This window comes from Spinacia oleracea, chromosome 4 (genome assembly GCF_020520425.1).
Source record: "Spinacia oleracea cultivar Varoflay chromosome 4, BTI_SOV_V1, whole genome shotgun sequence".
NCBI lineage: Eukaryota > Viridiplantae > Streptophyta > Magnoliopsida > Caryophyllales > Amaranthaceae > Spinacia > Spinacia oleracea.
In genome coordinates this window covers 176,726,289-176,753,026 of record NC_079490.1, presented here as the reverse complement: position 1 = coordinate 176,753,026, position 26,738 = coordinate 176,726,289, and the positions used below count along the sequence as shown (strand labels likewise).

The 26,738-nt window shown below is 37.4% G+C and overlaps 1 long non-coding RNA gene and 1 pseudogene across 1 annotated transcript; both read right to left on the bottom strand.

Annotated features, from left to right (window-relative positions):
* Positions 1–1,131: 1,131 nt before the first annotated feature.
* On the bottom strand, positions 1,132–24,918 carry LOC110789333 (mannan endo-1,4-beta-mannosidase 6-like; annotated as a pseudogene).
* LOC130459624 (uncharacterized) lies at positions 14,765–16,224 on the bottom strand. Its single transcript, XR_008919142.1, has 4 exons — positions 16,108–16,224; positions 15,425–15,544; positions 15,235–15,338; positions 14,765–15,053 (listed from the first exon to the last, which is right to left on the bottom strand). It is a non-coding gene; the product is annotated as an uncharacterized lncRNA (long non-coding RNA).
* Positions 24,919–26,738: the final 1,820 nt, after the last annotated feature.

Here is a 26,738-nt window from a genome sequence, read left to right as displayed (position 1 = left end):
ATTGCATTCTCATTCAGAATATTGCAGTGCACAATTGATTTTGATACCCATTTGCTTAATTCTGTTAATTTGCTTCATTCACAGTTTTATAATGGACTCATTTGCTTGCAATTTAATTAATTGATGTTCATTTTGTCGATAGAAACGATGTTTGATGTATCCATTTCCGTTCATTGTCATCTACTCGATCTCTTATCTCGCTATTCTTTCTCTTCAATACAACTGAAAGTAATCCACAACCGCCGCCGGAAATACTTTCCCGGTAATCAACGGGGAATCGCGCGATTAAAATCGATTGCAAACGAGTTGACTCGGTAAAGGCTTAACTCGCTACCACCATGGCCAAACGATCTCAAGCTTTTTACGCTCCTTCTTTCTCTAAGATCGCCTTCTTTGTATTTTCTCTCCTCCTCCTCTTCTTCTGTGTATTTGTTTTTAAGTTCTCTTTTTTTATTTTTATTTTTTCTTTTTCTTAATTTCTGCTTTTCTCAACCTCATCGCCTGAAATTAAGAAATAAGACAAATTAAATTATTATTGTATTAGTTTTGAGAGGAAGAAAAAAAAAATTAGAATATCTTCACGTACAAATTGGATTGTACGGAGTATAGAGATATCTTGAACACTTTTTCTTAACTTTTCAACCATGTATTTGTGATGAGATATTCCAATAGGTATTAAACTATTGGTTAAAATACTTTCTGAAAAAATAAAATAAAGAGAAAGTCATTTCACGATAATAAATATTGATTTATTAGTGTTGGTTTATATGCATTTTATAATCCACGCACGCATCGCGTGCATAAAATACTAGTTCAATATATTCAAGAAGATGCACAAACACTGACAATGGAAGAATGAAAGCCAAGGAAAAGTGAAGGATGAATACGAGTAATTAATTGCCGAAAGAGGGATGAGAAACATACTTCGCGCAACTTTAATTTTAGTTTAATAATCTATATTGCTCTTGTTAATGGTAAATATCGGTACACGACATTTACTTAATTAGTGGTAAATATCGGTACATGACATTAACTTAATTAGTGGTAAATATCGGTACACGACGTTCATTGTAGAATTTTGGCATTAATTGTAATACTTAGAAGAAGAAACCGTTATTTATCTTTATAGTTTCAGCCTCCTGACAACTTGCCCCAACCTAAGAAAGCATTGTTAGAGTAGCACCTGATCCAAAGCAAGCAACGAAAATTCCAAGCATATACCAAGTTAATGAGCTCAAGCCTTGCGGAGTTAAGGGAGATGATGTCTGATATAGATTGAGATTTTGACAGAACAGTTGCATATCCGTCATTCATGTACTCCGTGCCAGAGCTGCCACACAAGGCTTCCAGCTCCACTAGCACCTTTTTTGGCTGAATTTATCAAAGTTTTGTACACTGTTGTTGATTCCTGGGTTTTGATGATGATAAGCTTACACTCTACTGATTGTTGAAATAAAGAATGACAGGAACAAGTCACTATAAGCTAGGACAAGTATACAACGAGGCAAGCTGCGAAGCAGCAATGAAATTAAGTCCAACATTATGAAGAGTACAAGTCTAAAGCGTATGGACAGATTAAATCATGGGCCAAGGAGTATGAAGCCCAGCAAGTCCAATAGAGTCCAGAAAGGTATAAGATCAGTAGATACAAATATAGCTTAGTATGGGAACAGAATATTTCATAGAGTCCTAAATCAGTTTTGTTTTATAAAAGATAAGTGTCGATATACAAAACTGATTTTACTATTTTACTTGAGGTTAAACTCTTAAGCGTTTTGAGTTAATTCACAACTCTCAAATCCGTAAAGATTGATTTTATCTAAACGCGTTTTAAAGAAGTTATTTGCGAAAATCTATCTTTTAAAAAGAGTCCCAAATTGTGTTGAAATAGAATCTAGGGTAAACTCTTAGTTTCTTATATATACACCTTAAGTTCTCTGCGAAAGTTTTCATCAGACTTATTTACATTAACCGGAAGCTTTCAGGTACTACCCTTAAAGTCTTAATCTTTAAAGAGTCTGTTCCTGTTCCCATATAGAGCAGTATTTGTTACGTGGTCTTATATCTTGTATTAGTATTAGTTTAATATTTCTTTGTTTCAATCTAAAGTGTTGAGTTATTGTATGATAAGTCTGAGTCAGGCTTACTTGAGCAAGAGAGAAGATCTCACAAGAGATCTGTGAGGAGAAGCAGTTGAGGGACTGTTTCTATAAGGGAAGGAACAACGAGGGGTTGTTCCTGGTCATCTGTAGTCAGAGGTGACTAACAGATTGTGGCCCGAGTAGATTAGGCTTGTAAAGAAACTGAGTTATTTTGCCTAATTAGTGAATGTGTTTAAGTCCCCAAAGGGGCCGTGGTTTTTTTCCTCTCTATTGGGCCTAGAGAGTTTTCCACGCTAAATCTCGCTTGCATATTTTACTGTTTCTGTTCCTAGTAGTTTAATTTTTATAAAACCGTAAAATATCAATTCACCCCCCTCTTGAGGAACTCTGCGAAACTAACAATTGGTATCAGAGCCAGAACCCTTTAACTGCAGGTAATTCTGTCGGGAAAAACGATTCTGAAGCTATGAACACCACTGAGAAACTCGAAGAGGGATACTCAACACAACGACCTCCAATGTTTAGTGGCAAATACTATCCATATTGGAGGAACGGGATGGAGATCTTTATCAAGGCTGAGAACTATCAAGTATGGAGAGTCATTGAAGTAGGAGACTTCCAAGTCACTAAGCTGAACACCTCTGGTGAAACCGTTCCTAAACCAATTGCTGAATTTGACAAAGCCGACTACGAAAAACTTGAGCTTAATGCCATGGCTGTCAAAATTCTTCATTGTGGACTAGGTCCAAACGAGCACAATAGAGTAATGGGATGCAAGAATGCGAAGCAAATTTGGGATCTGCTCCAAGTTACTCATGAAGGAACAAACGAAGTCAAAAGATCAAAGATTGATCTTTTAATGCACCAGTATGAGCTGTTCACCATGAAGCCTTCTGAAACAATTCAAGACATGATCACTCGCTTCACGAACATCATTAATGAATTAAACTCTCTTGGCAAAATCATAACCCCTGAGGAACAAGTTAGAAAGGTTCTAAGAAGTCTTCCACAGGATCCCTGGATGGCCAAGGTAACTGCTCTTCAGGAAACTAAAGATTTCACCAAGTTTAACCCGGAACAACTAGCTGGATCCCTCTTGACTCATGAACTGCAACTAAATGCACGACCTTCAGAGAATAACAAAAACAGGGCCCTCGCTCTAAAAACTGAAAATGATGAAAACTCTGAAGAGGATGAGGAAACAGCCCTATTTGCTAGGAGATTCAGAAGAATGTTCAGAAACTATAAAGATGGAGATCACAGAGGCAAACCTAACCGAAAATTCTCCAAAACTGATACTGGATGCCATAAGTGTGGAAACTTGGAACATCGCATTAGGGAATGTCCCCTTTGGGATCAAGAACGAGGAAAAGGAAAGGAAACAACCAAAGACAGATTCAAGGATAACAGGAACTCATTCTCCAAAACTGAGGTGAGAAAGGCCATGATTGCTGCATGGGGAGACACTTCTTCGGATGAGGAACAGGAACAACCCAACGAAGAAACAGCTCACCTGTGCCTTGTAGCTGAACATGAAGAAGATGGATCTCACTCAGAATCCGAAAAATTCCAGGCAAGTCTTGCTCAAATTAAAAATAAACTTGAATCTCTTTCCAAATTAGAATTGTTTGACCTACTTTCCTGTCTCACTAGTGATTATGAGGATCTCCTAAAAGAAAAGTTAGATTCTGATAAAGAACACCAGACTTCCATAAAGGAACTTACTGATGAGCTAGAATGGACTAAAAATACTAACATAGATATAGACAATCGTTTCTTTAGCCTCTTTGATCAGAACCTCCACATAAAAGAAATCTGTGAAGCCTTGAGAAATGAGAACACCTGGCTAAAGCAAGAATTGATTGATCTAGAAGTAGCCAAGACTAAAATCCTTTACAAAGGTGAACTAGAAAGAACTCAACTGGAACTAGTCAAGATTCACCAAGAAAAAACCAAACTAGAAGATGAATTAGCTAGAAAGACTAGACACAGAATAGAAGGAACACCTAAATGGATAGAAGAAGCTAGAACCAAACGCATTTCAATCATAAGAAACGTTGCCCTAGAAAGACCAGAGTAGATCTCTACAGTGACATAGTATGCTCCTTCTGTGGTCTAATTGGTCATTACAGAAACTCATGTCCCAAAAACCAAAAAGGCTTGGAAAAGAACATTGAAAACACCAGGACTAAATGGGTAAAGAAGAACGATTTGATTCCAAGCAAGGAACCCAAGCTATGCTGGGTTCCTAAAAACTCTAACTAAAAATTCTCATGCAGGTCGAAGTGAGGGGGAACAACACATGGTATCTAGATAGCGGTTGTTCCAAGCACATGACAGGAGACAGAAACATATTTCTCTCACTTACGACCTATGAAGGTGGAACTGTGACTTTTGGCGATAATAAGAAAGGTAACATCATTGGCATCGGCAAGGTCGGTAAGTCAAAGTCTCACTCCATCAATAACGTATTTTTAGTTGAAGGTCTAGGACATAGCTTGTTAAGCATCTCTCAATTCTGTGACAAAGGAAATTATGCTAAATTCTTCTCGAATAAATGTCTGATTATCAACAGTAACACTGATACAGTGATCTTAGAGGGACAGAGGAAAGGGAACACATATGTGGTCAACCTTAACTCTGTTCCTCATTCAAATCTGACCTGTCTCAGCGTTATTGAAGATGATCCATTATTGTGGCATAAAAGATTTGGTCATGCTAGTTTCTCTCTAATGAACAAGTTGAATTCAAAAAATTTAGTCACAGGTCTTCCGAATACAAAGTTCGCAAAATTATCAGTATGTGATGCCTGTATCAAAGGAAAACAAGTAAGGACTTCCTTTAAGTCTAAGGGAATAATCAGTACAACAAGACCACTGGAGCTGATCCACATGGATTTATGCAGACCAATGAGAACTCAAAGCAGAAGTGGAAAAAGATATGTGCTCGTAATTGTAGATGACTTCTCAAGATACACATGGGTAATTTTCCTAACCAGCAAGGAAGAAACATTTGAAGAATTCGTGGCCTTTGCCTCTAGGGTCCAACGACAAAGCAATCACAAACTGGTCCACATCAGATCAGATCATGGTACCGAATTCCAAAACAAGAAATTTGATGACCTATGTAAAGAATCAGGAATAGATCATAACTTCTCTGCACCTAGAACTCCTCAACAGAATGGTGTAGTAGAAAGAAAGAATCGAACTCTTGAAGACATGACAAGGACAATGCTGATTGCTAGTGGACTTCCAAAAAGTTTCTAGGCCGAAGCTCTAAACACAGCATGCTATGTGCTCAATCGAGTATTAACTAGAGCCATCAAAAACAAAACCCCATATGAATTATATAGAGGAAGAAAACCCTCTATAACACATCTCAGAATCTTTGGATGCAAGTGTTTTGTCCACAACAATGGAAAAGATCAAATGGGAAAATTTGGTGCACGAAGTGATGAAGCTATATTCTTGGGATATGCCTCAAACAGCAAAGCATATCGAGTATTCAACAAAAGGACCATGTGCATGGAAGAAATCATACATATTATATTTGATGAAACTGACTCCCAAAACTCTGTTACAGGTACAACCCCTGACGGAAACTTCGAACTAGGACTCACAAGAGAAACCGAAGACGAAGAAGTAAGAAGGACTTCTCAAATAGAAGAACAGGCTCAGGATGTTGAAACACCTGAAGGGGGCACAGTTGAAGTGGAACAAACGCAAACTGAAGATCATATGGAACCAAATGCTCAAGTGGAACAGCATGCTGAAGAAACCACTACACCATTCCAACCCAGACCTTGAAAACATCAAAGCTCACATCCACTTGACCAAATAATCAGTGTTCTTGGACGAGGAACAACAACGAGATCACAACTTAAAAACTTTTGCGCTTTTTATGCCTATTTATCAATGATTGAACCTAAAAATTATAAAGAGGCACTAACTGACTCTGATTGGATCATTGCCATGCAGGAGGAACTCAATGAATTCGAAAGGAATAAAGTATGGCATCTTGAGCACACACCTATAGCCAACAGAGTAATAGGCCTAAAGTGGGTATTCCGAAACAAACAAGACGAACATGCAACCATTACTAGGAACAAAGCCAGATTGGTCGTCAAAGGGTACAATCAGCAAGAAGGGATAGATTTTGAAGAGACATTTGCTCCAGTTGCCAGAATGGAAGCAATACGCATACTTATAGCGTTTGCATCATACATGGGGTTCAAACTCTATCAAATGGATGTAAAATGTGCGTTCCTAAACGGACATCTCAAAGAAGAAGTCCACGTGGAACAACCACCAGGATTTGAAGATCCAGAATACCCCTCACATGTGTACAAGCTGGACAAAGCACTATATGGATTAAAACAAGCTCCAAGAGTATGGTATGAACGACTCTCTCACTTCCTACTAGACAATAAATTCAATCGAGGTAAGGTTGATAGAACCCTGTTCCTTAAGTCAAGAAATACAGACATACTAATTGTTCAAATTTATGTTGATGATATTATATTTGGTGCTACTAACGAAGATCTTTGCAAGGAATTCTCTGACTTAATGCAGCAAGAATTTCAAATGAGCATGATGGGAGAACTTAACTTCTTCCTAGGTCTTCAAATCAAACAAACGGAACAAGGCATCATGATACATCAACAGAAATATATAAAGGATCTCATCAAGAAATATGGAATGGAGTCTGCTAAAAGCAATCACACACCAATGGGAACAACTACTAGACTAGATGAGGATCAAGAAGGTAAAAGTGTTGATCAAACAAGATACAGAGGTATGATAGGCTCTTTACTTTATCTCACAGCAAGCAGACCAGACATTGCATTCAGTGTAGGTGTCTGTGCCCGCTTTCAATCTAATCCAAAGGAATCCCATCTCACAGCAGTCAAAAGAATTCTAAGATACCTAAAAGGAACAGATGACTTATGCCTATGGTACCCTAACTATGATCACTTTGATCTCAAAGGATATACAGATGCTGACTATGCAGGTGATTTAGTAAACAGAAAAAGCACATCAGGGATGGTGCAGTTCCTAGGAGCATGTGCAGTCTCCTGGGCTTCCAAAAAACAAAACACTGTGGCATTATCCACAACATAAGCCGAATATGTAGCTGCTGCTTCATGCTGTTCCCAAATGCTATGGATCAAACAACAACTTAGAGACTTTGGTATGAAATTAAAATGCGTTCCTATCCTGTATGACAACACTAGTGCCATTTGCATATCAAAAGATCCAGTCCACCACTCAAGAGTCAAACACATTCACATTCGACATCACTTTCTAAAAGACTATGTGGAAAAGGAACTGGTCAAACTTGAATTCTGTCCCACAGAAGATCAAGTAGCTGACATCTTGACCAAACCACTTAACAGGGACAAACATGACAAGCTAAGGTTAGAACTTGGTATGATACGAATACAATGATAACTGTTGCCCTTACTTACTTTCTAACTTCACTGGATATTATTAAAAAAAAAAAAAAAAAATTTACTTTTATTATGTCTTTGCTTTTATTTATGAAAATTTTCTTATTGAATGGACTAACAATCAGACTCAGATTGCAAAATCCAGCTGTGTGCATCACCACAGCCACGTCTGCACACTATTAAGGTAATCACACTTGTTTCCAATACTTGCTTTCAATTCGAGGTCTAAGTGGGAATACTAAAAATGAATGGAAAACATTTAATTTGATTCATCGAATCTTACAAAACCCGGTGCATGCATTACTATTCCATTTTTATTCACTCAAACACGCTTCCCAAACTCCGATTCCCAACACAAAAACTCTTCCCATTCCAATCATTCCGCCTATAAAAATCTCGGAACATCCCCTCCTTCTTATCAAATCCCCAATTTTTTAAATTTCAAAATATTAACTTATCTCTCCTAGTAAATCGCAACAGCCTTCCCTATAAAATCATGACCCTCTACAAACTTCAATTCCCAAACCCTACAAATTCATCTTCTCCTTCTGCACCCATCATCACCGTCATACCTCTTCAAACCATTCATCCAGAAACAATGCCTCCCAAACAACCAACTCCCAAACCATCAGCTACAAAATCAACTGCAAAACTCACCACCAAACGAAAGCTGGTCTTGAAGAAGGAAGTCGCCGCTTTGACTCAGGGGGAACCTCATCTTCCAATGGAGAAGAAGGTAAAACTCGAACCCACAAAGTTTTTCTATTTTACCCCCGATCGTATGCTCCCTGGTCTTAGCATTGATTTTGCGTGGTGTCGAGAAGTAGGGTTTGTAGAGTTGTTGGAGTCGATCGAGTCTCAAGGTTGGACTTATCTTTTTGAGGTCTGTTCTAAAGCTTGCATGTATCCATAAGCAATGGGGGAATTTTGCTCAAATTTTGTCAATCAAAAGGGGGTTTGTAGTTCTGAGGTTAATGGGAAGCAATTTAGTTTCGATGCTGAGAAATTGGGGTCTTGGTTCAAAGTCCCTGTGTTAGGAGAGGAAGTCTATCACAAGGGTAAGGGTCCAATTGAGCTCGGGGATGCAACAATGAAGGAAGTTTAATCTTATTTTGGGGGTCAAGGTAAGCACCCAAAAGCTCTCAACCAGTCTGTCCTCACTCCTTTTCAAAAAGTTCTTTTTAATGTGGTACGAAGGGGTCTTGTTCCGCGTCATGACAAACGTGCTTTGGCAAGCAGGTTAGATCTGATCCACATTTTTCTCCTAGAATCCCAACGCCAAATAAACTTTCCTGTTGTTTTTATTTCCCATCTCACTCACTCCATCTCCCAGAACAATATGATTGGGTATGGGTCTCTTCTTACCTTCATCATGAGAAAGGTTGGAGTTGACCTTACTCGTTACACAGCTGAACCTCTTACTCCAGCCCATATTCTTAACAAAGCTTGCTTGAATGGGATCAGCTTGAGTGTAGTTGATGGAGTCGTCTGTGTTGGTAAGACGAGTGTGGGAGATACTACACCTCAGGAAGATGAGGGAGAAGAAGACGTAGATGATGAGGAGGAATTTTCTGAAGAAGAGGGAGAGGTGGCCTTTCCCTGTCAAGAAGAAGAGGGTCAGTCCGAGGATGTGTCTCACAATGCTGGCCCAAAAGAACAAAATCCAAAACCATCCGCCTCACCTATCAAACAGCCTCATCTCTCCCCTGTGTCTACTCAGCCTATTCGCCGTAGCAGCCGTCTCGCCAGTTCCTCCAAGGGAGTACCTCCGGTGTATCGGGTTGAGGATTCTGACTCGGACAAGGAAGGGGAAACTCAGTCTGCTGCTCCCTCACCAGATGGCTCAATTCAGCTCCTAATGACCAAGGTAGATCAACTGCAGCTAGACAATGTTGTTCTGCTGTCTGCTGTCACATCTTTACAAGAGATGATACATAAGATGCAGCAGGACCAGGCTGAGTTCTTCAATGACATGACGGAGCGCCTAGCTGACATGGTGATAGAAGAGGTGGCTCCTGCTGATGTTGCTGCACCCCAACCCTGACCCTGCTACAAACTTTGATTACCCCACCCCTTATATTTCTGCTATCTCATAAACAATTTTATCTTTGCCTGCTCTCTAAACAATTTTTTTTGTTGGTTTTGATGCGCCAAGTTTATGACTAATGATCATTAGTGCGCTTTTCCTACGTTCTGATAGTTGACCCACATTGACTTGTAGGATTGTTTGCTTGTATTGTGCTCTTTGTTGCGTTTTCCTTGTTTTGCTTGCAGGGGTGCGGTCAAACTCGTTGACCGACTTGAGCTGCATGATGTCTATCTGATTGGAAGGGTAACATAATTCACATATGTTATTTCTTCTGCTTCGAGAAACCATTTTTCCCCTGCACCCTTTTTGATAATTCCAAAGGGGGAAGATATTAAGAGGGGCAACTTGTGTTCAAAACTATTGGTATCTATACATAGGTTCGACACCTCAGTGACTCTTCTGTGCCTGGCTAAGATTGATCTTGGTACTTGACTGTCAGGTTACATGTTCCATTCCTCAATCATTTATATATATTTTTACTTTTATTAAGTTGTAAGGTTGTCATCATCAAAAAGGGGGAAATTATTGATTCCTGGGTTTTGATGATGATAAGCTTACACTCTACTGATTGTTGAAATAAAGAATGACAGGAACAAGTCACTATAAGCTAGGACAAGTATACAACGAGGCAAGCTGCGAAGCAACAATGAAATTAAGTCCAACATTATGAAGAGTACAAGTCTAAAGCGTATGGACAGATTAAATCATGGGCCAAGGAGTATGAAGCCCAGCAAGTCCAATAGAGTCCAGAAAGGTATAAGATCAGTAGATACAAATATAGCTTAGTATGGGAACAGAATATTTCATAGAGTCCTAAATCAGTTTTGTTTTATAAAAGATAAGTGTCGATATACAAAACTGAATTTACTATTTTACTTGAGGTTAAAATCTTAAGCGTTTTGAGTTAATTCACAACTCTCAAATCCGTAAAGACTGATTTTATCTAAACGCGTTTTAAAGAAGTTATTTGCGAAAATCTATCTTTTGAAAAGAGTCCCAAATTGTGTTGAAATAGAATCTAGGGTAAACTCTTAGTTTCTTATATATACACCTTAAGTTCTCTGCGAAAGTTTTCATCAGACTTATTTACATTAACCGGAAGCTTTCAGGTACTACCCTTAAAGTCTTAATCTTTAAAGAGTCTGTTCCTGTTCCCATATAGAGCAGTATTTGTTACGTGGTCTTATATCTTGTATTAGTATTAGTTTAATATTTCTTTGTTTCAATCTAAAGTGTTGAGTTATTGTATGATAAGTCTGAGTCAGGCTTACTTGAGCAAGAGAGAAGATCTCACAAGAGATCTGTGAGGAGAAGCAGTTGAGGGACTGTTTCTATAAGGGAAGGAACAACGAGGGCTTGTTCCTGGTCATCTGTAGTCAAAGGTGACTAACAAATTGTGGCCCGAGTAGATTAGGCTTGTAAAGAAACTGAGTTGTTTTGCCTAATTAGTGAATGTGTTTAAGTCCCCAAAGGGGCCGTGGTTTTTTTCCTCTCTATTGGGCCTAGAGAGTTTTCCACGCTAAATCTCGCTTGCATATTTTACTGTTTCTGTTCCTAGTAGTTTAATTTTTATAAAACTGTAAAATATCAATTCACCCCCCCTCTTGAGGAACTCTGTGAAACTAACAACTGTGTTATAAGTAGTGTCCCTAAAAGAAGAGTTGTACCCAGGATCTTTCACAGATACACCAAACTCGGTAAATACAACCGGCATCCCGAGTATCTTTTCTGCATCTTCTATGTGGGCTTGCAACCATGACTTATAGAACTGGAGATGGGCATCGGATATCGATGGTGATATCCTTTTATCAGAAAATTCATTTTTATCAGTTGTGGTTTAAATCAAAGTATAAGGATACTCTTAGATGTAAGTTGTAACAGTATCACTTACCAAGAATCTGCATAAATGTAAAATGTCAACACCTAAAACCCGATGGTTCCTTACAAAGTCAGTTCCTACTTAACTGAGCCCTGTCAGGGGTTGAGGGACCATAAAATCCTTCCAATCCTATGTCTCAAGCAAGTGTTTTGAATCAATGCTCTTCACATAAGCAGCCATCTCTTCTCTTGTATCCAAGCCTTTGGAATATGAAAAATGATTAAAATAATTATTTACTAATCAAGTGCTGAAAAAGTTTAGGACAAAAGAGATTGGTGAAACAAATGAACCTGTAGTTTATCCCCGGAAGGATCCTCAGTGCAGCGAGGTTCATTCATCAGTTCCCAAGCAAAAATGGTCGGATCATCCTTGTATGTGACATTAGTAATGGTATTGACTCTATTTAGCACCGTCTACATGTCATATACAAATAAGACAATTAGGCAAACATGTCGTACAAAGCCTGAAAGAATCAATATGTGGTTATTAGGCCCTCTGTTACCTTAGGCTAAGGTACAAAAATGGCTACAGGAATGAATTTTGCTGTTAATTTTGTTAAATTTAGCCCAAAAGTATACCAATTCACCTTTTTCGAACCATAGCTTGTGGAAGGTTTAGTAAAACAGGTGACTAGTCCCGTTCTTCACAACCCTAATTGACTGTCATAACTCCTACATCCAACTACAATAAAAACAATCGATGTATGGCGAATCTGGTTGATGGCAATATTGCTGGTGAGGTGTAAGAAGGTGGGTATCCGGTGTCTAGGGTGGTGGGAGAGAGTATTCTTGTAACTTGTTAGTAATCAATTAGTGTTGTAACAGGCGCAAAGAAACATTGAATAACGTAAACAACAACACAAGGATTTAACGTGGTTCACTAACAATGTGTTAGCTACGTCCACAGGCAGAGGAGAGAAAAGTTTTATTGATCTTGAGGAGTTACAGATTACGGAATAAGGCTAGGTTATGACCTAAAGAGTTTATATATACTACTCTCTAGACAGATGCGGAAAATCCCAGAAAATAGGCTCAAAACAGATAACGGTATCCCAGAACAACGTTTACCCCGTTGCTTGGGCGTTGCAGTAAAGGGCAAAAACCGATTCAAGGCATTATTCTAACAAATTTCCACCTTGACTTGAATCCTCTCACAAAAACATACTCCATATGTACCAGATGCACCATTATAATGTCAGACGTACCAGAAACTCTTTTGCCTCAGATTTTGCCCTCAAAAGGGCAATCAACAACTCCTAACATTTAGCAAGTACAAACAATGTTGAAACTTGCTATGTGGAACCGACTTGGTGAACATATCAACTGAATTATCAGCAGTACCCACTTTGTTCACCTTAATTCTCTTCTCATTTCTTAGAAAATAATACCTTACATCTATGTGCTTAGTCCTCTCACGATGACTTGATCCTTAGCTAAACAGATTGCACTGAGACTGTCGCAGTACACTATAGCCCGATCATGATGTAGACCCAAAACACTGACCAACCCATTCAACCATATTCCCTCTTTTGCTGCTTCTATCAATTCCATGTACTCTGTTTCTGTAGTAGACAATGTCACTGTAGGTTGCAAAGTAGCTTTCCAACTGACAACTGAACCACCAAGAGTGAAAGCATAACCAATCATAGATATTCTACTGTCAACATCTCCAGCATAATCAGAGTCTGAAAATCTTGTCACCAAACACTCTGAATCACCTCCATAAATGAGACGAACATCAGATGTGCCTTTTAGGTACCGAAAAATCCTCTTCACATCTTGCCAATGCTCCTTGCCAGGTTCACCCATAAACCTACTAACAACACTAACAGACTATGCAAGATCAGGTCTAGTGCAGACCATTGCATACATCAAGCTTCCTATTGCACTAGCATAGGGAACTCGAGACATGTACTCCTTCTCCTCAGCAGACTTAGGTGCAAAAACAACAGACAAATGTGCATTTGCAGCACTAGGAGTATCTATGGGCTTTGCTGTAGACGTGTCAAATCTTGACAAAATCTTCTGAATGTATCCCTTCTGTGATAAGAAAAGCTTCTTTTTGCTTCTGTCACTATAAATCTCCATCCCTAGAATTTTTCGAGCCGCACCCAAATCTTTCTTCTCAAACTCAGCACTAAGGAGATCCTTCAACTTCTGAACATCAAACTTGTTCTCTGCAGCTAACAACATGTCATCTACATACAGGACCAGATAAATCAATGAACCACTAGTACATAATGAACCTTAAGTAACACCCAAAAAGTGATACATAAAGTGGTAAAAATGTTACTATAGACAATAGGTAACACTTTAGTGGGTGATACATCCGCCCATGTTCCCTAAGGTCTTATGTAACACTTTGGGTAACGTATGTTAACACTTTTAAAGGTGTTACTATAGACCCTCTTATGTAACACTTTTTTATATCATTGGTATCATTTTTAAAGTGTTACCTTTTATTTCTTATGTAACACTTACTTATCTATAGTAACATTTTCCAATCATATAGTAACACTTTATCCGACATTATGTATCACTTTCGCGAACTAATGTAACACCTTGTTGATTATTAGGTAACATTTTTCAATCATCTTTTGACATAAAGTAACACTTTATTTAACATTATGGATCACTTTTTGCAAACTAATGTAACACCTTGTTAATTAATAGGTAACATTCTTCTTTTTATTATTATTATTATTATTATTATTATTATTATTATTATTATTTTATTATTATTACTACTACTACTACTACTACGATTATTTTATTTAAAATACACAATATACACTACTACAAAAATGGGCAAAGAGACCCGTCCAAAATGGCCTAAGAGACCCCATTTAAGGGGGTCTCTAGATGGGGGGGTCTCTTTATAAAAGAGACCCCTCATCTAGAGGGGGTCTGTTTGTTAAAAACAAGAGACCCGTTATTTAAGAAAAGGGGTCTCTGTTTGTAAAAAAATTCAGACCCAATATTTAACATAAGGGGTCTCTTTGAATATTTTAATATTATTTTATCCAACAAACTCAGACCCCATATGTAACATAAGAGGTCTCTTTGAGTTTTTTAATATTTCTATAATTAACAAACTCAGACCCCATATGTTAGATATGGGGTCTCTTTGAATATTTTACTAGTTTTTATTAATATTTTCGAGAGAGCCCTTTTTATACCTAACGGGTCTCTTTTCATAAATTTTTATTAAAAAAAAATTAGCATAAATAATTTTCGGCCTAAAAATCAGCATTTAACCAATTTGGTAATTCCAAATAATTCGTAAAATTACAAAAAAAAAATTCACATTTACATCAATTGTAATCTCCAAAAATATAAAATAAAATAAAGCTCAAAAGTGTACATAATTGTGACAAGATTAAACAATTGAGAATAATAATTATTAGCAATGCGGGCAAAATCATATGTTGGCCTCCAACTCTGTTTGGGTGGTTTCTGAATCTGAACTTCCCAATGCGGGCAAAAGCATATGTTCGCCTCCAACTATGTTCCCCATGTGATTCAACATGACATCCTAATAACAAATACAAAGCCAGATAAACACCAAACATGTAAAATATGAACTACAAATCCCCAATAAACTAAATAGTAATTACATTTCTGAGGTAGAATGTAGAAATTGTTTAAACTCAAAGTTAGCAATCTGAAAAGTGATCAATGAAGAATGAGATGTCAAAGCAATAAAGTCTACTTACATAAGCCACTTTCTCCTTGGAGCTATCTGCAAAGATCCTCTTAATTGCTGAAACCAACCTCCTTTTTTCCCATTTTGCTAGCATATATTACTGTAATTTACATGCTGCACCACCAAAGGAAATGAATCTCAGTCCCAAACGAATGTACATTTGGATGTAGAATATACAGAGATAAATGATACCCAGATACCTCAAATTAGGCCACAAGTCTTACATCACTCAACGAGAATTATGAAGTCCATCCCTCTTCGATCCATCCACAAGAATGCAATTTTTTGTTATGTCCAAAATTCATATGTTGACGGGGTTCCTACAGAATGGACCAACATGTGTGAAGTAATTGTGAGAGCTATTAAGTACAATATACATTTTAATTGAATTTCCCATATGAATTTTTTTAAGATTAACAAAACCAACTCAAGAATTATGAATTTCATCAGGTATTAACCCCACATAAATCAAACCCAAAACGCCTTCATCCACTAATTAACCATTTAAAAAATATTCAACTTCTCAACAAACTGACATTAGTATACTTTCTGGGATTTATTGATTTATATACTATACACATTAATAGATAGATACATAACCAAATCGTCTACCACAATTCACAAATCATCTGGTGTTCACTGATAAAAAGACGTCAAGGTAGCTGTTCACAATAATGAAATGAACAATCTCTAATTTTACTACCGCAACATCGTCAACAATCAAAAGCCACACTAATCCAGATCCAACGATCTACAAAAACAGATCTAAAAATACAATATGCAAATCAACAAAACCCTAAAAATACACCCTTCTTAATCAAAATAAAATCAAATCATAAAACATTGACCATCATAAAAAATAGTAAAAATAATGAAATCTTACAGTAATAGAAGATCCAATGTTTAAAATGGTTGACCACGAACAAGACCGTCGGTACCATCCATAGAAAAAATCACAACCATATTCTCCCCAAAATGTGGCGCAACCATAAGAACACATTGAATCGGGATCGATCAATAGATCGAACCATCATCGAATAAACATCGACAAGATGACGACAACACCGATGTTCAAGACGACGACAACGCCGATCAACTCCTTTCTAACCGACCATTTTTCGGTGAATTAATCGATGATTTATGGAGTCCAGCCACTCCGAACTTTGGGGAAGTCTGAGCTACCGGAGCGTAGTGATAAAGGATGAAAGAGTGTGAGTTTGGAAGTTTGGAGGCTGGGAGGCTGGCGAGTTTGAAAGAACAAAAGGCAATGAATTTTATTTATTTTTGTAATTTAGGAGGAAGAAAGAGACCCGTGTTCTTAGCTATTAGGTCTTCGTCCCAATTTTTTTTTTTTCAACCGCAATACTAGTGGACCCGATGACAAGTAGAGACCCGTTAGCTTATTTAGGGGGTCTTTTCTCTTTTAGACTTGGTACGATTTGTGGGTCCCGTACACATTAGAGACCCGTTATCACTAATATAAGATCTCCTATATTAAAGAGACCCGTTATGTTATTCAACGGGTCTTTTGTTGAGGGTCTCTTTGCCTATTTTTGTAGAATATATATATATATATATTTTTAAATATAAAAAATATTTGCATGTACAATGTGAAATTAACATATACAATAGAAAATAAGTTAAACCGATATAATTTCATATGTAGTTGGTTACAGAAACATCCACATACAACAATTGTTTTGTTTGGCTAAGCAATATAATAATCAAAACAAAAAGAAAGTCAGTCGAGATCAATTTCGGTCCCTATACCACAAAATTCAAAAAAAAAAGAAAAACGCAACACTTCCTAAATCACCAGCCTGCAGTAGTACGTCCAAGCAAAATCAAACAGAAACAATAGACAACATCTCCAAGCAGACAGCATCAGAAAGCTCCTAGCAGACAACAGCTCCATGCAACAGCAGCTAGCTCCAAGCAACAGCAACACCTCACCAACAACAACACCTCAAGGAACAGCAGCTAGCTCCAAGCAACAACAACACCTCACCAACAGCAGCACCTCAAGAAACAGCAGCACCTACCCCTACAATAAACCTACCAAAATAGAGACCGAGTAAACAAATCGCTCAAAAATAAACACCACCAAACTGTCACCTCGGAACTGAAAACGCATAAAAGAGGAATTACATGCTCTGATCCTCAAGCCAACATCATACAGTACGTGTTTGGACCTCCTCCATATGGATTAAACAACCATGAAGCTCCTTTGAACTCAGCAACAACAACGTAGACCAACAATCAAAACACACACAAAAAACCCAACCTGCAAACATGAACTAGCAGGCCCAGAAAAGATGAAACTACAGTTGAAACTGCTTGAGATCAAACATCTAAAACCCACTGCTCCAGCAATCACACGAAGGCTTTGGGGATCCTCTCCATTAGTAGCGTAGCAGTTACTGGTAGTAAATCGACACCTTGGTCCATAATCATCTCTTGGTTGGTTTTTGAAGTGACAAGAAAAGAGCAACTTAATATCATAAAAAGGAAAAGATAGTGGAAGAATGACAGAAAAAGAGTTAGCTAAACTCACCATTCATTCCTAAATTCGCAAAGCGCCAACAACAACTTATAGCCAAGAAAAGCAGGTATAATGAAGTAAACTTATGACCAGTACACCTGTAAGCGGAAATAAATCAGTCTAGGAGCTGTCTTAACAACTTCTCCCTTAACATATATATGTCAATGTGCTAGAAACTAAACCTCCCTTGGTTATAACCTTGCCAGGAAAAATATGAGTATCTAATTACCCAAACAAAAATTCAATTCTAGTGAAGTCGTTGCTTGAGATTTCAAAGGGGTAACATCAAGGCTTTTTTTCATAGAAATTCCATGAGAGTCCTAGCTAGACAACAACCCACAACTACAACTAACGTTGCCAATACCACTGCCCTGTTGTTGTCCTATTTTAAAATATAAACACACGTATACACCCTAACACTCTCCTCCTGCAACTTCAACAACAACAACAAAAAAAACCAATAACAAGATTTCAGAATAAAAGCAAAACCCCGAAAAGCTAACATATGTTTATGCAAAAAACTCCAAAATCATAAACGAAATGTCATTTTTCTTAAACATCGGCACTCTGACACAATACTGTGAGAACAACCGGTTTACAGTAGTGAGCTTAATCTCAAACAAACAAACAAACACACAAGAATTAATCCTGTTAATCGGGTTATTCCTCAATTAACCATGAATTCAAGCAAATAAAAACCTAACTGCAACAATATAGACGAATAAAACACTAACTTGAGTATCAAATTTTAACAAATATCACAAGAATTCGACTTCTGCGCTCTCTGTAACCCGCAATTTCTTCAAGTACCAGGCCAAATCGATTTCCCTTTTTCGGATTATTTTTTTATATCGCACCTTCATTTTGATTACCCATTTAGATTAACGAAAAACTAATTTCAGTTGTGAATAAATCAAACTCTAAAAGCTTAAATTATTGAAATAAGAATTATGAGAGAATAGAACTTACATAATTTAGGGTTTGAAAAAAAAAAAGATATCGGAGCCCTTGTTTTCTAGAGTGCGTTGCGACATTGATGCGAAGTTTCTGGATTTAATTGACCCTATGATGGCCGATGAATGTTGTTAGCGATGGTGGAGCAGTGGTTGGCTATGTATTGAAGATGGAATATGCAACCAACAAAGAGATAATGGAGAAGAGAGATGCCATTTATGTTTTGAGACAATTGTTGTCGACCTTTTGTTCTTTGATTTTTTCTAATAAGGCAAATTGAAACTTCAATTGATTTTGGGCCCAGCCCAAGCTCCTCTAATTTGTTGCAGTACAAAAGACTCAACAATTATAAACAAACGTGGTCAACAACTAAACACTCGAAAAATTTAAATGTAAGTTTGATCGTATGATTTTAAAAGTATTATTGTTACTCACAAATTCTTATTTACAATTTATCAAAAAAAAAAAAAAAAAATTCTTATTTACAAGAGGTATACAATAAATATTGTACACCAAAGTAAAAGTTGACTCAAAATACATTAAACTTACCCTTATATATGTAAAAGTTATCTATTTTTTCTTGATAAACTTTTTTCATTTTAATAAAAAAAATTCTTCAAAATCATTAATGTATAAAAATTAATCATTTAACCTTTTAAAATGTTAATCTATCAAAACAAATTTCATAATATAAAAGTTAACCAAAACATAGTAAAAGTTACAAAAAACTAGGTAAAAGTTATTTTGGTGTACGATAAAGTTATTGTACACCTTATGCGCGCAAGACCTTTTGATTGTTACTTAATACTAGACCTGTTTAACGGGCTGAGGGGCCATTAGCAGTCTAGATCCATCTCATTTTTTAAAGGGCTCATTCCTTTACCTTCAGGCCCGACCCGACCCGACCCGTTTAATTTTATTCATTTAAAATACATACAAACTCAAATTAAGCCCAGTCCATTACAGCCCGTTTAATATCCAACCTGGCCCGACCCAAAAATATTGTAAGCAAGGCCCGACCCGGTCCGTTTAATTTTTGCCAGGCCCGTTGAACAAGTGTACTTAATACAAAGTAGTGTTACCTATCAAAGTGTTACCAAATATTAAGTGTTACCTAATATCAAAGTGTTTTCAAAGTGCTTCTTCAAAAATAAGGTAACACTTCTTAGTGTTACCATAAAATGTTACCTATTTTAAAAAGTGTTACCATAAGCTGTTACCTATTTTAAAAGTGTTACCATAAACTGTTACCTATTTTAAAAGTGTTACCATGAAATGTTACCTATGTTAAAAGTGTTACCTTGAGTGTTACATTTTATAAAAAATATTACCAAAGTGTTACTTAAAAATCTAGCAATCTTGCATTTCAAAAAGTGTTACCAACACGTGTTACATAAGCTCAATTATGTACTAGTTAACCATTTTCTGCCTTGTTATAGTAAACACAACCGTCCTACGGACTCTTGGTGTAGCCAATCTCTATCATATAGCTGTCAAATCTCTTATACCATTGCCTCGGAGACTGCTTTAGTCCATACAAAGACTTCTTCAACTTGCAAACATAATATTTCTTACCAGGAACCTGAAAACCATATGGCCGAGTCATGTATATCTCCTCTTCCAGCTCTCCATGCAAAAAAGTTGTCTTCACATCTAGTTGTTCAAGCTCCAGATCCTGATGTGCAACTATTTCTAGTAACACACTGATGGAAGTGTGTCTGACCACTGGTGAAAAAATCTTATTGTAGTCTACTCCCTCTCTGCGTGAACCCTCTAACTAGTACTCGAGCTTTATACTTGATACCCTCAACAGATGTTTCTGTTGGAAATTCTCATTGGGAAACACAAAGGAAAAAGAGAGTGAAAAATAAGAGAGTTCCGTATGGAAAAAACTCTTCATATTCTCCTTGTTTATTAATTGGGGAATGGGTGTAACTCTTGTTTAAGAAAGTGTGAGAGTGGTATGGGTGGACACATATCACACACACGCGCGTGCGCCGGGCCGGGCTCGGGCCATGGGCTCTTGGTTCGCGGGGGTGGGTTTTGTGGGTCATTTTTGGCTGTTGCGATCTTCATTACTTCAGCCATTTCTGTCTGTTGGGTTGCTTTAATTCTGATTACTTAAATCAGAATTCGGATTCCTTCCAAACACACACAAAAATATCATTCACACAGAAAACCGAAAACACATTCTTTCTCTCACAAAAATTGCTCTCGGTTTTGGGCATATGTTCTGACTCCATCCGGCTTTGTGAGTGCACACAACGTCGGAGTTGCACTAATCCTGGAGGGCGACCGCATTCCGTTCTATTGCACCGGGAGGTAGCGCGGAATCGTCTTTTAGGACAGTGGGCGTCCACGACGCAACAATTGTTCTTCATTCGGTTCATCAAATCAGATAAGTTTGTTCCAATTTTTGGTTTAATCGCAACAGTATCTCCTTCCTTCTTCTTGTAGACCCATTTACAAGTGACGATCTTTCTGTCTCGAGGTCTCTTGGTTAATTTATATTCCAACTTTGATTCTTATGAAGTGACTCCTTCTCATCTCCCATTTCAACAAGCTATTGGGTAGACTCAGTACATGTAATTGCTTCTTTGTAGGTGGATGGCTCATTAGAGTCAGGATCCACCTCTTCAGCAACCTGTAGTGCATAGGCCACCATATATTCAAAACCATATCTCTTGGGAGGCATCCCATAAGTAGCTCTCTTTTATCGATCAAGAGCCAAACTGTGCTGATTTGCTACTGGTAATGAGGAACCTGATGGTTCTGATTCTGACAGTGGTTGTTGAACTTCATGTTGTGGTTCACTCTCATCTAGAGTGACTTGCTGCTCCGCCTGTTTCTCAACACTACCACTTTTTGACACAACAACAAACTTCACAGTAGGGTTAAACATAGAATTTTCATCAAAAGCTACACTTCTACTTAGTATAACCCTCTTTTCAGATGGGGACCAGATTCTATATCCGTTAACCCCATCCCCATAGCCTACAAATACTCCATTTTTAGCTCATGGCTCTAATTTACCCTCATTTACATGATAATAAACAGTACAACCAAAAGCTCTTAAACTAGAGTTATCAGCAGGCTTACCAGACCACACATGAATAGGAGTTTTGAGATGTATACTTGTGTGAGGTCCATTATTTATCAGATAACATGTTGTACTAACCGCTTCTGCCCAGAATCGTCTAGTTAGTCCAGCATTAGAGAGCATGCACCTAACTCTCTCTAAAAGTGTTTGATTCATACGTTCTGCTACACCATTCTGCTGTGGTGTATCCCTGACAGTATGATGCCTAGCAATCCCTTCATTCTTGCAAAACTCATCGAACTCAGACCAGCAAAATTCCAAACCATTATCAGTCCGCAGCCTTATGATCTTCTTCCCTGTTTGATTCTCCACTAATGCCTTCCACTGCCTGAAATGCTTAAAGGCTTCACTTTTATGCTTCATCATGAAAACCCAAGTCATCCTTGAAAAATCATCAATCATTGACACAAAATATATGTGACCCCCCAAGGACTCCACCCTGAAAGGACCCCAACAATCAGAATGGATGTAATCAAGTGTGCCTTTTGTTTTGTGTATTCATTTAGGAAAGGTGTTGCGATGTAGCTTCCCAAATATACAATGTTCACAGAACTCAAGATCTGTGACCTTGTGACCACAAAGAAGATCCCCTTTTGACAGAATTTGCATCCCCCTTGCACTCATGTGACCAAGCCTCATATGCTATAACTGGGTCATGTTTTCCTTATCAATCTCCGAGGATGCAACAACAACAGAACCTGATAACGTACCTTGAAGAAAATACAAAGTACCACGTTTTACACCTTTCAAAACCACATTCGAACCCTTGCAGACATGTAAAACTCCACCTCCACCTTTAAAACTGAAACCCTTATGTTCTAGCATACTCAAAGATATCAGATTCTTTGTCATAAGTGAAACATGCCTAACATCATTCAATGTGCAGAATTTACCATCATGTGTCCGGATTTTAATCGAGCCTACTCCAACCGCCTTACAAACAGAACTATTAGCCATAGAAATATTGCCACCGTCTACTTTCTCGTAGGTTGTAAACCAGACATATATGGTAAGACGCTCCAGAATCTAGGATCCACATATCACTGTGATGCGTGTGCTCATCAGACACTAGAGCAATATCCTCTTTAGAATTGGTATCAGCTACAGCAACAGTACCTGACGATTTTTCATGTTGCCTCTTTTTCTTGGGACAGTTAGATTTCCAGTGTTCCTTCTCTTTACAGTAATTACAGACATCATTAGGTTTTGGACCCTTAGAAACTTGTTTCTTGAATTTCTTCTTCCCCGAATTCCCATGTCCTTAACTCCCACTGGCTACTAACCTAGCAGCATGAGTATCCGCACCTGTACCAGTCACCCTATGGCGCAGTTCTCTAGTATGGAGGGACAATCTAACCTCCTCTAAGGAAATAATATCTTTACCAACAATGAACGATTGTACAAATTTCTCATACGATAATGGAAAAGAAACTAACAGAATTAAAGCAGCATCCTCATCATCTACTTTAACATCAATATTACGCAATTCTAATAAAATTGTGTTTAACTGATCTAGGTGATCTCGGAGAGGCATACCTTCATGCATTCGCAGACTGAACATACGTAGCTTCAGAAGCAGCTTATTGGTTAAGGACTTTGTCATATATAGACCCTCGAGCTTAACCCACAGACCTTGCGCGGTTTCCTCCTCCGCGATCTCGGTGATCATATCGTCAGGAAGACACAACATAATCGTCGAGTGTGCCTTATCCTCCAGAACGACCATCTCATCGGTGATTGGATCTTCCGACTTCCTAGCAAGCGGCGCCCATAGCCCTTGTTGTTTCAAAAAAGCCCGCATCTTGATCTGCCATAAACTGAAACTATTTCTTCCAGTAAATTTGTCGATCTTCACGTTAATACCAGACATCTTTCTAAACGAATTTCAAACCCTAAAAATACAGATCCGGCTCTGATACCAGTTTGTTGTAACAGACGCAAAGAAAGATTGAATAATGTAAACAAGAACACAAAGATTTAACATGGTTCACTAACAATGTGTTAGCTACGTCCACAGGCAGAGGAGAGAAGATTTTTATTGATCTCGAGGAGTTATAGATTACGGAATACGGCTATGTTATGACCTAAAGAGTTTATATACAGTACTCTCTAGACAGATGCAAAAAAGCCCAGAAAATAGGCCCAAAACAGATAACCGTAGCCCAGAACGTGTACCACGTTGCTTGGGCGTTGCAGTAAGGGGAAAAAATCGATTCAAGGCATTATTCTAACAATTAGACATGTCAATAACTGAGGGAGATGATAGGATATAAGAGTTCTCAAGAAGTTGCCTTTATATGATTCTTGTAGTAAGTCTTAAGAGTAGAACCAGAGAAGAAATCATCCTCATAGCTTAAATTCAAGCCAGAATCTTTTCCCCATTGAACATATTGTGGTTTGGCACCAGAATCATTCCAATTGTTTATCAAGGACAAAATTAGCCGGATATTATACTTGTTTGCTTCACTCACAACAAAATCCAAGCCCTGTGAGATACTCATACATGAATATATTATTACTTACACCATTCTACAGTAGTTTCAATGCACAATAAAAAATAACTTATTAACAGAAGGAAATATGAAAAAGGACCTTAAAAACATCTTTATCATAGATGGACGAGGACTTCTGAAGAGCTCGGTATTGGCCATCATTAAAAGCCCTAAGTCCTACTACCTGATAACCCAACAGCAGAAGCTTGTTGAAAGACATCACTGACCTTTCAGCGCGTAGATTGATCAGCAGCAAAGACGACCATGAGCCAATAGGTGTTAAACAACTTAAACCCATTGAAGTAAAAAGGTGTACCATTCACCATCTATGAATTGGTTGCCTTTCTTCTCCACCATTGTCCATGCATTTTCATCGATTTCAGACATCCTAACCACATTATTATGATAAGCATTGTTAGAAGTTGTATCCTAAGGAAAGCTGTTATGCAGTAGAAATGTATCTATTTATTTTTAATAGTTGTTTAATTACCCTGCATCCTTTTCAGCAACAAGAGAATTTTCACACTGATCATCTGCACTAATGAAACCAAATCTCAAGAAAATTGGCAACATAAAGATTGTGAAGCCCAATTTTTTTAGTGACATAATAATCTAATACTCCGTATAAGATAAGGAATTTTCCATGTATACTTACTACACATGTATCAATGAACTTATTTTTCATTTAGACCATCATCCTTTAATTTCTAAAGCTAGCCTTTTAGGGCTTCTTATCAACTGCTTATGAGTTTTGAGGCTGGAGAAAACAAAAATAGAATTATTATTCATATGGTATTAATTATGCTATTCTTGTAAGTTTGGTGTTACTTCTGGCCGGGCAACCAACATTGGTGATTAGCATGTATAAATTATAAGTTGCTACTAGCTAGCTAGAATTGGAGCTGTACCAGCAAGGCAGCAACGTACGTAATACAATCACCTCATTATTCCGAAAACAATACACAAAATAGTTGGTCAATGTTTGTACTCGGACTCTTGGATATACCTAGAGACTAGAGTGCAGTGATAGGTAATTAATTATTTTTAAGGACACTTTGAGACTCCATTTTAGGCCAAATTATTATATGATAGCCGAATTCTGACATTTGGACACGTACCCGGCCCGGCCCTTGTAACCATCTCAGCCACTCGGACATGAGTATTCGGGTACAAAGTAACATGAACGATAACATAGCAGTGATTGCCCGTGAAGATAGCAATTGTAGTGTATTTTCAAGTGATTCACACTTTACAAAAGTTGAGGTACGAGGTCCAAATATATCACTTGGGATGATAGGCCAAACTGAAGTAGCTAGTCAAGTATCAGGTACATGAAGTAGGATTTTTTTAACTTGTGGCAAAAATTATAAGTTTGATTTTGAAAAGCTTAACGAAGAGAGAAACAACTTGTTTACTTGAAAGACAAATTAAAAGTATTTGCATGATAAAATTAATAAGCAATTAATTGCTCTTGTTTTATTGCAAGAATGGGGACAAATGATCACATTAAAACAAGATCGAACAAATAACCATGATCCAGCTATCATCTTTTTATGGGAATTGGAGTGGTTGGTTTGGATATCATCTTTTTTATGGGAATTGGAGTGGTTGGTTTGGATTTATTATGTAAAGAGATCGAGTAACATTCTACAGTACGTTGAAACCAAATTTACAAAAGCTTGTAGCTGACATTTGACATGCACTCTTTTTGCTCTTCCAACTTCTTTCCCATTTCTAATGTCTAATTTCTAATTTCTAAATATAGTAGAAACTTAATACTATATATGCAGTGGCGGATCCAGGAATTTAATAATGGGGGTCCAAAATTAATTTTTTTTTTCCGAACAAGAAAAAACCTAAGAAATTTTTGGGGGAAAAAGTATATAAATCGTAATTCTCTCCACCAGTTTTTAGTCATTGATGTACTTACTTTTCAACATTAATTTATATATTGACTAGATGTTTAGAGTTGTAAAAATGAATTTTTAATTTACAACCGTTTATTGTGTTACTGATCCATTTTTTGGATAAATATCCCAAATTGTTAGGTTAAATTCTTTTTGAATTAACGATTATACCTTTTATAAACAACTTTTTCATTTAATTATTAAACATTTTATAATATAGGTTACAAATAAACATATACTTCGTACAATGTACTAAAATATTATATTCCATACACATGAGTAGGAATTTTTTTCATAAAAGTAAACTTGTCTAAAAAAAAAACATATATATATATATATATATATACCCAGGGAAGTAGGGAATGCGAGCACTTGGAGCAAGAATAGAGAAAACGCAAATAGAAAAAAATAATGCCTAAGTGGGAATCGAACCTTGAACCACCTTCCCAACAAATAAACCTAATTCTTAGCTTCCGCTACCAATGAGTCAACGATCAGTGTATGCTTTTATTTTGCAGC